Source organism: Mustela erminea, chromosome 16 (assembly GCF_009829155.1).
Source record: "Mustela erminea isolate mMusErm1 chromosome 16, mMusErm1.Pri, whole genome shotgun sequence".
NCBI lineage: Eukaryota > Metazoa > Chordata > Mammalia > Carnivora > Mustelidae > Mustela > Mustela erminea.
In genome coordinates this window covers 21,669,078-21,686,256 of record NC_045629.1, presented here as the reverse complement: position 1 = coordinate 21,686,256, position 17,179 = coordinate 21,669,078, and the positions used below count along the sequence as shown (strand labels likewise).

Sequence of the window (17,179 nt, the reverse complement as noted above, 5' to 3'; positions counted from 1 at the left end):
AGAGTTTGAGAGGTTTAAATTTATTCAGATATTCCTTATTTGTTCTTAAGCTTTTTCCAGGCATTTCACACATTGAGCTACTATTAAGAACAAGATTTAAAAAAAAATAAGATCTTTCTTGTGTTATCTTTTCTACTGTCCATTAGTCATACATAAGAAAATTATTGATTTATATGTTAATTTTGTACTCAGAAACTATTGAATTCTTTAATTTGAATAATGTTTTAGATATGTGGTTTTGAAGGTATCATGCTACATTATTTGCAAACAATGAGAGTTCTTATCTCCTTTCCAGTTTTTCCTCTCTTTTCTTTCTTGTGAGTTATATCAGATACTACTTTCAAAATAATGTTACAGCATAGTGATGATAATGAAATTCTTGTCCTATTCCTAATCATCATGGAAAGACATCTTTGGGTTGAGATAATGTATACATTCCATGATATTAGTTTGTCTCCTTTACTGTTTACTTTGAGACTTTTCTTAAAGTCAAGTATAAATACAAAAGTAGAAAAATTCCCTTTTGGCATTTACAGAGATGATCCAATTAATAGATTTCTTCCTATTAAGCCATGGTAAAATGTGTATATGAACCTCTCTTGGACAGGTACTATTATTCTCTTTGCAAATATTTCAGATTATTAGATTAATATCCACAGATCTTTTCTATGTGCTACCTTTTTGAATGTTATCGTCAACATTACATTGGTTTCACAAAAAAGATTGAAAGGTGTCCTTGTCCATCTTCTGTCATAGTTTAAATAGCTGTTTCTCTCCTATCATTTATAGGTTTAATATAGTCCTTTTGGCAAACCATGGTTCTGATGCTTTAGGGGAGATGGGTAAGACCTTTTCGCAGACATTATTTCTGATGTAGAAATGTTGGGGTCCAGAGCCAATGGACAAGGAAGAATTCTTGAGACATCTTTGGTGCAAAATGGTTTTATTATAGCACTGAGATAGGACCCGTGGATAGAAAGACCTGCACTAGGGTTGTGACAGGTGGCTGGTTATATACTTTCAAGTTTGGAGAGGGTTAGGGATAGCACAAGCCTAAAGAATTTTGAAAGCAAGGTTTCTGGGACTTTGAGGGGCCTTGCTATTTTTAGGAAAATGTCATTTATTACTGTCTTATAAAACCCGAATCTTGAGACCCTTCAGACGTATATCAGTGAGCCATATGCTTAGATAATGGTTGCTGACATATGTCTTAGGGGGCAAAGATAAAGGAAGTTTCCAAAAAAATTTTTATATGTTAAAGTAGACTTATAGGATCTTGGGGAGTCAGGATAATGTTAAGCTTATTGCCTTTTACCCTTAGCAAAACATTAGCATCAAGGTAGCTGAGTTCCTAGAGGAATGTCACTCTGCCTGTTTCACAGACTTTGTCAATGGGCTGTAAGCAGTAAGGAAGTTTATTTTTTCTCTATTGCCTTTGTTTCCCACATCAATTTCCTCTTTGGAAAACTGGTCATTTTGTCAGTTTTAATCTATAACATTTTCTTAGAAAATGATCTATTTTATCATGGTTTTCAAATTTATTTTCTTCAAGTTAAGCAAAGCTGTCATTCATAATTCCTTTAATTCTTCTGCATCTATGGTTATTTTCTTTTCTTACATTTATTTTTATACTTTTTCCTTGATTAAATTAGCTAATAACGTTCCCATTATATGGCTAATTATTTTTCCAAGAATTGACTCTTATTTGAATTAGTCCTGCCATTTTTCTGTTTTCTTATTCATTAATATGTTCTTTATTTCTTTAATGTCTTCTTTATACTCTTTGGTTTTTATTTTTCATCATGTTTCAAACCACTTTAATCAATTCTTGATCATTGACTTTTTATCTTCCTTATTAATGTGATTATTTAAGAATTTTCTTTATAGAGCAGACATAGTTCTGATTTGTTTTCATTATATTTTCTTTCTATATATGTGCAATTTCAGTTTTGTTTATATCTTTGATATGAGCTGTTTAATTGGTGTGATATTTTTTTCTACATTTTAATTAATGTGGGACCTCAGTCAATTCAAAGTATAAGCAGAGAATGTTGTCTGTATCCCAAGCCGTTCCAATTAACTGAGATCTCCTCTGTGACCTAGTATTTGGTCAATGTGTATTAATGGTCCTTGAAAATGTGAAAAGAAGGTACATTCTTTCTTTTTAGATGATAGAATTACAAGTATACACATAAATTTATTATGTTACTTGGATCTCTATCATCTTCATTTGGCTTGTAAAACAAGCAAATCTTTTCTTAATATCTTAATGTGTTCACTCTATTTATGTGTATCTGTGTGTTTATGAGTACATATATATTTATATATTAATTATGTTAATAATTATATTAATTGATATATATTAATTAAATATATTTTGTATTTATTTAAGATCTTATTTACTTATTTTACAGACAGAGAGAACAAGCAGGGTGATCAGCCAGCAGAGGGAGAGGGAGAAGCAGGCCCTCCACTGAACAGGGAGCCCGATGTAGGCCTCGATTCCAGGACCTTGAGATCATGACCTGAGCTGAAGGCATACACTTAACCGACTGAACCATCCAGTTAAGATTGATGCTTAGATATTGATGAAAGTCAGAAAATCTTTATAGATTGTGTCCGTTGCTATCATAAGTGTTTTTATTTGTCTTGTCCAGTATTTTTACTCTGAATTCTACTTGCCTGATACAGTAATGGTGGCCACTGGTTTTTTGTTATTGTTGTTTTTTGTTTTCTTTTCATTTCCTAAGATACTTTTTTCTTATTTTTTACCATCTGCTTTTCTTAGTCACTTTGTTTAGGTGTGTCCTCGATTTATGCTTTGTGAACTTGATGATGACCTTTTAATTTGGGAAGTTTGCCTTTCTGTTTTTAGAACATTTAGTAGTTACTTCTGTAAGTATAACTGAATATAACATATTTAATATGTTATTTATTTTGATAGTATCAATTGACTCTCCACTGTGAGGCCACAAGAAATTAACATATCCTACCTAATTCCTTTTAGATCTTCTTTTCTTTCTTCTCATTGTTACCAATACAATAGTTGATGTTATTTTCTTGGTTCTTGAATAGTATTTAGCTTTATGACATGAAAAAGACGCAACTTAGTTACCTGATTTGTTAGCTCTTAAATTAATGGATTGAGTCCTGGCTATAAAATGAATTATACACCTTCCTAGCCTTCCCCAAACTTCTTTAAATTTTGTTCTTGTTGTACATATGTGTATTTCCATTCTTTTGGTTTTAGGATTAATCTTTAAGAGATATTCAAAAGGCAAAACTGTCTATATATCACATCCTCAAAAGTGGAAATCCAAAAATAATTTCATGTCTCTAAAAGCAAATACATTTTAAAAGGTATGGATATTTTCCTATAGTCACCAAAGAGTTAACCAAGGATTTTAAGAAGGAATTTAGACAGAGTAAGTCCTGTACAGCACAGAAAAGAATAAATTGAATGCTATAAGAGTGGTATAAAAGAACTCAATTCTTACAGAATATCAATTGTGCAGAAATTTAAATTGTGTCATTAAAGTAGTTATTATGTATGTAATAATGTTGCATGAAAATATTGCAAGGCAAAGATAATATTTGTGAAGTGGAATAAGAATGGTTTGTTTCAGCTTCACCTGCATAGTGCCTAATATAAACACATTTCTGTTTGCTCACTAGAAAGAATTAGTTGAATACACATTCTCTGGACAGTTTGACATACAGTCAAGAGGTACAGTCTGTACTACTTGTCTAACTATACAAACTTTTCAACTGGAGTTAAGTAGAAGAGGCAGTTTCTAATGGGTTTGTCTTTTGCATGAGAACTTCTTTATGTCTCATATAACCCCAGGAGAAAGTACCATTGGGGTTACTGGGATTGGAATTAGGACCACCAGAATTGGATGTGAGTTTTATTTGCTGTGCCAGGGAAAACTCAATGTCTGTTGGGTGACTGTGGCTATCACAGAAGGAATTCAGAGTCAGTTGCTTAAGAAGTCACATATGGGCAGTCCCAGGATGGACTTTGATATACATTTCACCAATTCTGGCTGCTTGTTGGTGCCCCCTGGAGGACCTAAGGTTCATAGGCAAGGTCATGGTCCACCTCTCTGAGAAGGCACATCACAAAGGTATCTTTACTTAACTGTCTAGTATTCATTCATGTATGTATGACCATAAATAAAGTTTCCAACTGACCATATTATGAAGTAGACATGCCACATCCCACTGGCTCTCCAACACTGACCCAAAAGAATTCTAGATGTTTCATTGCATAGAGTCAACACGCTCATAACCAGATAGATAGACACAGTTGTGATAATCTGCCCAGCAGGTCACAAGCTTCAGCTACCTTGTTTGAAATGTTATCAATACTGATATTTACCAAATCACCATCCTAAGAAAGCCAGCTCCCTCCTACATGCTCACTGAACTCAGTGCTTCTAATGCAGAGATGGTTTTCAATCAATATATCTATTGTGTTAGAGTTCCTGCATCTTGGCCCTCTGCCAAGGCTATGCCCAAGACATTAGTCCTGTGTTGCCTCAGTGAATTCAGCCTTTCTTATAGGATGCAGGTATTTAATCACTCATGTCCGCACAATACCACTGTGAGCCCTGGGAAACATTACCGCATTTCTGTTTTTATTTTGTCACTCACTCCCCTGACTGGTTTGTTTTTAGAGGTTTAACTAAGCCTTTAGCCTAAAGGGCTGTTTCCTTAACACATGTTATACAAAAGCATGTAGGAATTTCACCAAGAGGCAATATAATGAATGTTGAAAATGGGACGGGTTTTAGGGTCAGATGGACCTGCTGCATTTCAGATCTGGCTTTACCACTCAATTACTGAGCAACCTAAGAAAGTTCACTTCTCAAAATCTTATTTTTGCATCTGTAAGTGTACATACTAGCCTCCAAATTAAATAACTATTTTGAAAATTAGAGATAAACTCATCTATCTAGGTTTTTAAAAAATAACTAGGTCTTTTCTTTATGAGCATATATGCATTTAAAGCAAAAGACTCACACACACAAAATTGTCACTTGTCTATACTATTAAGGGAAAAAAAAAGAAAAGGAAAAATAGTTACTACCATAAGAGGATAAGGTACTCCTGGAATTTTTCATTCTAATATTTAAGTTAATATATGTCATAGGAAGCATCTTTCACAAATTTTGAATGACAGATGACTCAGTGTAACAGTCATCTTCCAGTGTGAGGTCTGTGCTGAGTGCCATGAGAAATTCAAGATGCAGCGGAATGGTCTTGTGCTCAATGGTCATATGTTCCAATGTTGCGAGAGGACAGCACAAAGAATGAAGAACAACATCATGAAAACTACCTGAGAGGAACTGGGAACACTTTGCAATTTTAATAAGAATCTGCATCTGGTTGGGGGGGAAATTAGGAAGAGCTTCAGAAAGGAGAAGCTCTTTGAACTGGATCTAGCAAGATGGGTAGGAAACCTCCATGTGGGGATAACGAAACAATATTCTGGGAGAGTAAAATAAAAAATAAATGTAGCTGCCAGTTGTTGACATTTTCCTATGTGCCAGACGTTCTAATAAATATTTTAAACATTTAATCCCTAAAGTGTTCCTGTGAAGTTATTATATCCATTTATAAAATAGAGAACCAGTACATAGAGAGGGTAAGTTACTTAAGGTGAAACAACTAGTAAATAATTTTAATCTTTCTTGTTGAATTACGATTTGTCTGATTCTTAAGTCACTTTAGTAACAATATACCAGGTTGCCTGTAGGTAAGTTTGGTTTATCTGTAGAAATTAAGTGGTACTTTATCTGTAGAAATTAAGTGGTACTTCACTTCCAATTTAAGGCTGGAACTGAGTAGTAGGGTCGAATAGAAGAAAGTTTTGGTTGAAAAAATCAGATTTATTTTTAAAATGAAGAGAACTCTTGGGAGTATAGTGAAACAATTGAAAATTTGCCTCTAAAGTTAATGTGACTCTTGTTTATTTTGGAAACTATTGCAGTATCTAAGTAAGAGATATTACAGTAATAGCTTGGAAATAAGAAATATTATCTAAGAATTACTGGATTATTTAAAAAACTACTGGATTAAGTAACTAATTGGGTATTGTTTCACAAAGAAAAAAAAAGATAAAATCAGAGGTTGCTGTTGTATAATAAAGAATTTGATTGGCATTTATCCCTATTTTCTGGAAGGGAAAACTCTAAATCCTTGGAATTTCCCAAGTAATAGGAGTATCTCTGTGATTGTAAGCCTCTGGGATCACACTTGAATTTATGCTAAGAGATGAGATGATTCAGCATTTGGACGACTCACCAGAAAGATCAACCAGGTAAACAGAGGACTGCGACTGGAGATTGAGTTCACTCACAGCCAATGATTCAATCATGCCTACATAATGAAATCCCAATAAAAACTCTGGATGCTGAAGCCCAGTGGAGCTTCCTGGCTGGTGAACACATTGCAGGAAAGTAACATAAACTGATTCCGTGAGACAGCTCAGAGGCTCTGCATTTACAACCCTCTTGGACCTTGCCCTTTGAGTCTTTTCATTTGGCTGGTCCCGATTTATATAATTTACAATAAAAGTGTAATCACAAGTATAGCACTTTCCTGAATTCTCTGAATCTGTCTAGCAAATTATAGAACCTGAGGAGGTTTATGACCCCCTGAATTTGTAAGCGGTTGGGAAAAAGTGCATGAAACCTGGGGATCCCTGAAATGTAGCTGGTGTTTGAAGTGAGGGTACTCATGTTGGAGACCATGCGGTTTCACCTGTGGAATCTGACACAGGTTAAACCAGGTGGTTAGTGTCAGAATTACACATAGTATAACAAGTGGTGACACAGTGGTTGCTCAGAAATCTTAAGCTTCACTGAGAAGACAATGATAAAGATAATAACAAAAATAGATAATCTGGAATTGTACTCCAAAATATTTAAGATAATTAGAAGGTTTCTAGAAAGGGAAAGCCACAGCTTATTATTAGTATTGGTTTCCTAAGAGTTGCTTCAACAAAATACCACTGACTGGGTGGCTTAAACAAAAGGAATTTATTTTCTCACAGTCCTGGAGACAAGGAGTGTTAAGGTCACAGTGTTAGCAGTGCCTTTGTCTGTTTAGGCAGCTATAACTAAAAGCCATAGACTAGGTGACTTATAGACAGAAACTTACCTCTCACAGCTCTGGGGGCTGGAAATCCAAGATCAAGGTGTCGGCATACTCTGGTCATTTTAATTTGATCACTTCTTTAAAGACCTTATCTCTAAATATAATTATATTCCCAGGTTCTGGGAGTTGGGGCTTCAGGTTGGGGTTGAGGGTGTGAGATTCAGTCTTTAACACTGTAGGGTTTTTTTGTTTTTGTTTTTTACGACCTGAGCCAAAGGCAGCTGCTTAACCAACTGAGCCACCCAGGCGCCCCAGTACTGTAGTTTTGAGAAGCACCTAAATCTAAGGTATTGTTGAAATCCCTAAATATAAGGTATTTTGTTGAAAACAGAAGATTGGAAGAAGTTGCTGAGAAAATAAATATAAAAGGGAACATAGGTAAAGGCTAATAAAATACTTGGGAATCCCATGTAACAAATAACATGAAGCCAGAAATTAGAAATCTAAGAATACTTCAAGATCAAAGGGGCAAGAATGATGATAAAATGCTCAACTCTTTTTTTTTTTTTTTTTAAAGATTTTATTTTTATTTATTTGAGAGAGAGACAGTGAGAGAGAACATGAGCGAGGAGAAGGTCAGAGGGAGAAGCAGACTCTCCATGGAGCTGGGAGCCCAATGTGGGACTCGATCCCGGGACTCCAGGATCATGACCTGAGCCGAAGGCAGTCGTCCAACCAACTGAGCCACCCAGGCGTCCCAAAATGCTCAACTCTTAAATACACAAGTCATTGATGCAAATGGTTGGTTGGTTACTCAACTAGTAAGAATATATTACTGTGGCCACTACAACAATTCCCAAAGTGTTGAGGAAAGAGGCTAACTTGGAAGGCAGCCTCCCCAAAAGTGGATAAAGGATGGATATGAGGAATAAGAGGTACAAAAAAACAAAGAATGAATGACTATAAGAATATCTGTTTCATGAGATCTTTTATTAAAAACTGGCCTCTGGTCCAAACTTAGAGTCAACTAACTGTCAAAGTGACTATCTCTGGTGTCCCAGGCATCGAAAAATACATATATACATACATACAACAGCCTTCTACCTTCCTCCATAGGTTAAAAAAGAAAATCTCTCATTGATTTTGCTTGAACTCATCAGCATTTTGGGAGAAAAGGAGAAATAGAAATAAAATTTCTGATAGGTCATTTATGTGTATAAATAGAAGTACTACTAATTCATTTATATTTTGGTTATAAAATTTCAGCAAATAATCTGTAAAGGAAAGCCTTTCATTGGCTCCCTAGGTATTAAAAGGCACTGAAAAGTGAATAGTTTCTAATTCTGTACTCTGGCATTGAATATAGTCATTGACATGAGCACAGCAATTTAAATCAGAAATCAATAAGAGATTGGACAGATTCAAACTCAGTTAAGAAAAACTCGTGATTTAATAAGCTCTAAAGCTATGGATTTTGGGGGTGCTTGGGTGGCTCAGTGGGTTAAAGCCTTTGCCTTTGGCTCAGGTCATAATCCCAGTGTCCTGAGATCGAGCCCCGAATTGGGCTCTCTGCTCAGCAGGGAGCCTGCTTCCCCCTCTCTCTGTCTCTCTACCTGCTTGTGATCTCTCTCTCTCTCTGTCAAATAAATACATAAAATATTAAAAAAAAATAAAGCTATCGATTTTGCTATTGGGTCATAGCAGCGAGTATATGAAACCACTCTTAGTGGAATATAGTCTTCTAATGCTTTAAAATGGTGTTTGTTTCCTGGACGTTTTCCCCAAGCAAAGCCACAGCATTTAGCATACCCTTGAACTGCTTCTATTCAGCTCCCAGATACAGTCCAGGTTAATAATGAAAATGATCCAGAAAAATGAACGAGGAAAATGATATTACCATGCACACTCAGGATGAAGTTCAATCTATATGTTCATTTTATTTTAATCAAAGGAAATAAAAGGTAACACTGTATCCTAGCTAACAGTATAGAATTCTTTTCCAACAAAACAAATGAATCTCATCTATGTCACTATACCCAAAGACCTAACATTCTCCTTTTTTTTTTTTTAAGATTTTATTTATTTATTTGACAGAGAGAGAGAGATCACAAGTAGGCAGAGAGGCAGGCAGAGAGAGAGAAGAGGAAGCAGGCTCCCTACTGAGCAGAGAGCCCAACTCGGGGTTCCATCCCGCAACCCTAGGATCATGACCTGAGTCGAAGACAGAGGCTTTAAGTCACTGAGTCACCCAGGTGCCCCTAACATTCTCCTTGACAATCAGAAGAGTGAGGAACTAAACTTCGTGGTAACTATTCCATTGTATTGGTTGACACTATCCCTAGAATATGACATGTTCATCTTTATAAACAAGAATATCATACTGAGGCAACAACAGTGAACAGAGCCTGTATTCTAAGTTAGCTGGGCTCTTGTTTTCTTCTTTAACAGATAATATAATCTCCCACAACGGTGTACATGTTTCTTAAAAAATGAGACATCTTTAGAGGGCAAATGTCTCTTCTCACTGGGTCATTTGATTCCTCTCCAAAAGCTGTAGCTACTCATATATTTTTATGACCTCTATATTCGGCATGTATCATGTTTATCCATGCACTTGAATCATATTTAGTCATTTGGTCTTAAGCAATTGTGGAGGAACTGGGTGAGGATAGGAATTTTTGAAAATTTCTCTGCTGTAAACTCATGAATAGTGTTTGTCGTCATGACTATTGTAATACTGGTTTTAAAGTGAGACAGAAGCTTCTGTTTTGTTTTTGTTGAACTGTTTTTCTTAGATGAAGAGATACAACTGAGGATGAGGGTTTCAAAATATGGCTCACTTTGCAAAGCTGGCAAGACACAGCATTTAAACCAGTTTTTGGAAGAAGAATGGGGGTGGAAATACCATTAAACCACTAAAATGACATGCATTGTTTTATGTTTGTCTATACATATGCACATTTTTCTGGTAAGAAGTTCCATACTTTGAACAGATTCTCAAGAGAACTCTATCTATACTTTTAAAAATGTGACCAACAGCTGAGCTACTACTTTTCTTATTTCAGGTCCCATCTAAAAGCACAAAAATAGGGCATTTATTCTTTGTATTTATTTAACATTTATTGAGTTCTTATCTTGTCAACCCACTCCTCAGGAAACTGTAATTTAGTGGAACAGATGGTAACTATAATACTAAGGTAATATGTGTACTAAAGGATAACATTTTTTAAAAGATAAAAAAATGGCTCTCAAAAAATGTACGATGAACACCTGTAAAAGATTTTATTAAATTCATTAATGAGGGAGTCAGTAAGATGTTACAACCAGTTCAGAGCAGAATTAAAAAAAAAAAAAACTACACAACTGTAGGCAATAAAAAATGCTAAAACAAATCTATAAGTCAGTGCAAACTGGTTTATCCACAGGACAATAGTCGATTGCATTCTACTAGGACCCAATTTATTTGCATTTCTCAAAAAGAATCATTTACATTATGTTTTGTCTTTTTTAAAAAAATTAATTTTTTTGAGACAGACAGAGAGAGCAGAGCAGGAGGGGCAGAAGGAGAAGAAGAAAAAATCTCCAGCAGACTCCATGCTGAGTATAGAGCCTGGCTTGGGGTTCGAACTCATGACCCTGAGATTACATTCCTGAGATCATGACCTGAGCCTAAATCAAGAGTCAGATGCTTAACCAACTGTGCCACCCAGGCACCCCACATTACAACTGGTCTTAAATAGTTCAGAGACAGTGAAAAGCACAGATAACCTAGAAAGGAACACTGTAAATGATACCAGTGATCTTCCCTCCTCCCCATTCTAGATATGTCTTGTTTTCTCCTGCCATAAATTTTCAGAAAAATCATGATAAAGTTGTTTTTTTTTTCCTGTGAGAAAAAAATGTAAGGAAGATTTGATTGAAGGAATTAAAATAAGTTTCCATGCAAGAGATACATGAAAATTGAGGAATGAAAGTGAGTTAGATAGTAAAAGGAAAGATGAAGTTCATGTAAAGTAGATTTAATATCTATGGCACAAATGTCTTGGGTGTGTATGACGTCTGCATAGCTGTGTAAAGCTGCAAGATGGCAGTGAAAATGTAATGTAATGTCTTGTTTGGAACAACTTTGAGGTCCCAGTGAGGGAATTGGAGTTTTTATGATTTTCCAAAGTATTTCTGATAGTATAGTAGGTGCACTTCATTGCTTGAGGGAGTCTGAGCATGTACCCCTCCGTTTCTCAATGAAAAAGTCAAACTTATCTAGAATCATTTGTTTTATCTCTAAACTTTATGTTATGGTTTTTAATTTAAAAACTTGAGATTATAATTTACTGAGTAACATTTATTGTGTCTGAGGCACAAGGGGTAGGCAATGCATGGGGGCTGAATTTTGGCTGAACGGACATTCCAGGAAGACATCCCAGGCTTTGAGTCACAGACTTTCTGGGCACATGCTTTTGTTTCTGGGGATACACAGGCTTTTCTATTTGAGATGTACCACAAACATTGGCAACAGGCTTCTAAGAGTGTTTCTTACAGAAGTAACATGGTTAGTTTGTTTGCTTTTTTGGTTTTGTTCTGTTGTTGTCGTTATTGTTTTGCTTGACAGAAGTTACTAGCAATTCCATGAAAAGAGAACTTGGATCAGCACTAACAGGAAGCAGGCTGTGGAAATACCTCAGAAGATAGATTGGAAGGCAGGGACTAAGTTGGTAGGTCAAGTGAAAAGGGAAAAGCTATATTAAAGAATTAATTAGAATTTTCTAACCAATTGGCTATACTGGAGGAGAAAGTAGGGACAGATATATAGATGGGTAGCTGTTGAAGAACAGAAGAGTTGGTGAAGACACACTCATCTGAGAAACACATCCTAGGTTTCTTGGATTATTCGTAGATCTTTTCTTCTGACCTGTTTAGGTAGATCTGTAAAAGCATAAACCGCTTTCGAATTTCCTTTCTTTTTACCTGAGATTCACATAAACTTTGCACTTGAACAGGATAGCAAGTTTGTTGTCTTTCTAAGACGCTAAGGGACCTGAGATGAACTTCTTTGCATGATCAAAAGGCATCATCTGCTCCATTTGCATCTTTGAATAAGTCTTCCATGATTAAGTTCTGGTAAGAAAACACCACTTCCTTGTTCCTACTGGGATAAAAGAAACTTCATTGTAATATTGCCATGGTCGTTGACGGGGTTAATGGAAGTGTACAAAGCCAAGCAATACTTAAAACTTACTTGCCTAAAAAAGAAGTCTTCAGTCTGGCATTGTAGCAGAGACATCCCATAAAAAAGTTTCTTTTAAGTCCCCTATGTAACAGAGCTTTCAAAAATGCAACATAGGACCTTTCAGAGATAAGTTACGTAATTACAAAGATATATATATGTATATATATATATAAAGTTTCATTGGATGACAGCAGGTAGAAGCCAAGAGGAGAGGAGAGATTTTGTGCTGAAGTAATTGTGCTTTCTGAGTACCAGAAACAAACACACACACACACACACACACACACACACACACACACACACACACACACAGTGTTTCTAACACGCGAGGTATAGACCTGGCTTTAAGAGCGCTAGGACACAAATCCCATCCCTCTCGTATTCCAGGAGGCTGGTCGGGTTTAAAGGGCATCTGAGGGCAATTACCATAATTCCTTTAATACCATCTGGTCCTGAACTTTCCCACAAGTCTGGTCATGGAGGCATTTCCCAAGGAGTTCTGCCTTGGGTATTTATATCGTCTGACTTCTAGGAAAAAGCCAAGGAATTGACAGAGAAACAAAGACTCTACAGACACTTAGAGATGAACCAGATTGTAATGCTGCACATTTCTTATGACAACATAATATATTAGAAAAGAGTGGGTTTGCTTGGATAAGAATCAGAAATTTGGAAAAACAATGGCTCTGTTAGCATATGCAGGCTTCACCCTACCATGGAGCCTGTTTTTCTTAGCACACAGTGGATTTGAAGTTATGGCCTGAGTGGATATTCTCAGCTCAGTTGATTTCTCATGAGCACATATATTCACATGCCCCAGACAAGATCATTTCCAGTTTTCAGCACTTGGAGTTCTGGGAAGGGAGAGCTAAATTATGTGAGAGCACTCCCACTGGGGGAGCATGTAGAGATAGTTGTTCTAGAAGCAATAAAGCGAGGGCAATAAAGGGAATTGAAGGTTAGGCAAGTTTGAGGCCTCAGACATTGTGTTCAATTAATTATAACAAGAAGGGCCTTAATATTGATTCTAGCTGAAATCTTAAGTATACAGTGGCTGGGTTAGGCTCATCAGAGAAAACAATTATTTCTGGGGTTACCTATGAAGAGAAACTCTGTAAGAAGCTCTAATTTTCATATAAAACATTAACACCTCAATACATCATTAGTTAGTATATTCTGGACACTAGAAATACAAAAGCAGGGAAATTCAAAAGGTCTCTCTCACAGAGCTCTGAGTCTTCTTACAGGTTACCTGCGGACTGACCACAGAAACAAAACTAGAGAATAGGTAACTACCGAGGTAACTTGGTAAGGAGAAGAAGGGTGAAAGAATGCCCAAGAGAAATAAGATATTCTAAATAAAATAAAAGCTTATGCAAGTCTGTTTCCAGCTGCTAATGTTTTTTCTACTGAGTTTTTTTGTTTTTAAGATTTTATTTATTCGCTTGAGAGAAAGAAGAGACAGAGCACACAAGCAAGGGAGAAGCAGAGGGAGAGGGAGAAGCAGGCCCCCCACTGAGCCAGCCAGGAGCCTGATGTGGGGCTGGATCCCAGGACCTGGAGATCATGACCTGAGCCAAAGGCAGATGCCTAACCATCTGAACCACCCAGGTGCCCCTATCAAGTGTCATCAGATTTTTCAAACTGCCACCTGCCCTTAATAAGAAACTCTTATTTTGATCGTTTGCTTTCCCTGGTTAATGTGAGCTGAGTTATAAAACTAAACTGGCTATAAAAGCAGCAGCTATTGGATTCTCTTTAATAGCTCTACTTCCATCTCTATGCTGGACCGATTTCTAACTTCCTAGTGTCAGTCTCCCCATCTGCAAAATGGGTTTAGCAATACATTTAGGTAATGGATAGTTAAAAAAAGATAAGTATACCAAAGGTTATGTGTATAAGCTACAAAGAAGAGTAGTTTATTCATAGTAAGCTATCGTAAATGTCCGCAAGGAGTATCGCTTACCAGGCTATTTTGGTTTCCTAAAGATTCTGGGATTCCCCCACCCCCGGTTCTCACCCCCTACCCAGATCTTTACTCCTATCTGTGGTGTGAAAAGCTGTTACTAAGGAAGTGAGCAATAGCTTAGGTTTCTCACATGGGAGGGACTGAACTAGCAAAAATCCCCAGCAAGAACACCAGGATTCTTTCCTCTTTCTTCTGTATCAGGTCCGGTGGGAGGAAAAGCTCTGAGGAGCTTTTTCCAATACACTCTGTGTATTGGAACTTATACTTTGGTGGGCATTTCCAAGATCTATACAGGAGGGTAGGTGTGAACACATGCATTTTTGCTCTCAATGGGCAAGGTTTCTTGTCAGTTGACTCTGGCACTTTGTCTGCTCATGCTCTTGTCAGATTTCTCAAATCACACAGAACTTGGGAGCAGTAAGCAGCCAGAGGAGGAAGGGTGATTTTCATTCAGCCCCTTCAAAAATCTCTGTATTGTTCATAGCCTGAGCGTATTGTTCGTAGCATGAACTATGAGCACTACTAATAGTAGTGTAGGTGAGTGAGGAATAAAAGCTCTCATATTTGTCATTACTCGTTATATGTCAGCCAAACCGTTTTATTGTTTATTAAAGAGCTTCCTACTTCAACCTAGGCCTGTTGTTCTGGCTGGCAGTAAGGTGGACATCCCTCAAGGTCCAGCAGAAGCCATGGTGTGCATGTGTGCTTGTGTGTGGGGGACGCGCGCGTGCGCACGCATGTGCACATGGGTGGGGAGGAGTATGGAAGGAAATATTAGAAATCAAGTTCTGGGAAGAATGGACTCAAGCTTTAGCTTAGATGGTAATCACTAGAGGGCTTGTTAAAACAAGACAGCTGGGTTCCAACATCCGAACTCCTGACCGCATAGGTCTGGGGTGCGGCTTCAGTGTGACTGTCCGGCAAGGCCCCTGAGACCGTCTCCATTAATCTGGGATCACACCAGGAGAGTTACTACGTCAGAACTATTTGCAATAATGTGTGTGACTGTGTAGCAAAAATACATGTAATCTTCTCTCTATAATTGTAGGATCAATCCAATGGAAAGCTTTGAACTGAAAAATACCATAGCCAAAATTTAAAAAAAAAAAAAATCAGTGAGTGGGCTCAAAAGCTGGATGGAGACAACAAAGGAAAGAAGCTGTAAACTGGAAAATGAACTAGAAATTAGCCTATCTGAACAAGCAGAGAAAAATAGAAAGAAAAATTATTGAACAGTGCCTCCAGGACCAACAGCACTATAACAAAAGATTCAAAAAAACAAAAACAAAAAAAATCTAACAATCAGATCATCTGAGTCCCAGAAGAAGAGAAAGTGGGCAGGGTGGAAAAAGTGGTCAAAAAATATTGACTGAAAACTCCCCACATTTTTTTTTTTTTTACTTGATGCATTATGGAGCTGTTATTAATTAAGTCCGTTGACACTGACCATTATGTCCCCTAGATAAATTAACCACTTTGCCATTAGGAAGTGTTCTTCATCACTGGTGATTTTATTCCCTCTAGAAGCGAATTTGTCTGATATTAATACAACCTCACCAGGATTTTTCAAATTAATGTCCACATGATGTACCTTTTTCCAACTTTTACCTTTAACCTTTTTACATTTTAAATGCTCCCTTATAAGGAGCATATAGTTGGAGTACAATTTTTGTCCAATCTGCAATCTAGTACTTTTAAATCAGTTCTTTTAACATTTGCATTTAATGTGACTTGGATATGATTTGTACCACTATATATATTCCAAAACTTTGTCCTGGGACATAATTAAGTTACTGGGAAATAAGTTTATCTTTTCAAGTCTTGCTTTTAAGCGTTAACGAACAGGACAATAGTGCAGTCAGTTTTGTGTTAATTTTGCCCCACTATACAGGTAAAGTCCTTTTGTCTACCTAATACAGTGAATTATAAGGCTTGGTACTCTGGTAGTAACAGAAAATGTTCTAAGCCAAGTGGGAGCTCCAAGTATTGTCCCCCCTAACCCTCTAGAGCAGTTCTTTTATTAATTTTATATAGTTTCTTCACATGCATGTGGTGATCATACTCAGTTGATGATTTGGAGGAAATGCTCTAGAATTCTCTGGAATTTTCTCTGTCCAATTTTCTGTCTCTGTCTTCTTCCTTGTGAACTCAAGCTTCCTCAACCTTCCACACTCCCCAGATCTGTCACCTCAATTCAGAGAAATGAGAAAATCTTGTTTGGGTTTTCCCTTCCTGTGCCATTGTCGGGAAACTGGAAACATTCTCCAGGTAGTAAATTGGAACAATGGTAGGCTTTTCCTTATTTGTTTCCTGACTCTGAGCATTATCTTTCATTTCCTGATGTCTAACATATAGAATTCCAGTATGTCATATATTTTGCTCACTGTTTTATTTTATTTTATTTATTTCATTTGGGAGGGTAAATCTGGTCCCTGTTATCCCATATTGGCTAGAAGTCCTATTAATCAGTTTTGAATGAGTATAGTTCTATTTTTACTATTTGTTCAGGAATAATTTACAGAGTAGCAGAAGTAATCTGTGGCTGTCACCAATTTTAAATGAGATGTGTTTCATTTTATCATCATTTTTTTTTTATGCTATGTCTTGGACGTACATTTGTCCGTACTGTTCGTAATCTGTTCATGTACAAAGTGAACAGATTATCCAAGCAGGTTGATATGGCTCAAAATAAAACATCTTATTTATCTTTTGCTAGGTTATTGAATTTATTTTACTTATGCCCTATTGACTTTGATCAGGAGCTAGTATTTTCTATTTCTTCCTAACTTCAATTCAAATCCAGACTGCTCTCATATAGGAGCCCAGATTTCAAAGAAACCTATATCCTATGGGATGTTTATTACTTCAGTCCACCCACG

General features: G+C 36.6%; 1 long non-coding RNA gene across 1 annotated transcript in view; it reads left to right on the top strand.

The window, feature by feature from the left end:
• The first annotated feature begins 2,507 nt into the window (after nt 1–2,507).
• LOC116575057 overlaps nt 2,508–17,179 on the top strand; it is a 35,319-nt gene continuing 20,647 nt past the window's right edge. The window contains exons 1-2 of the long non-coding RNA XR_004279578.1: nt 2,508–3,727; nt 6,226–6,325. This is a non-coding gene — a long non-coding RNA (uncharacterized LOC116575057). The remainder of the gene's footprint in view (nt 3,728–6,225; nt 6,326–17,179) is intronic.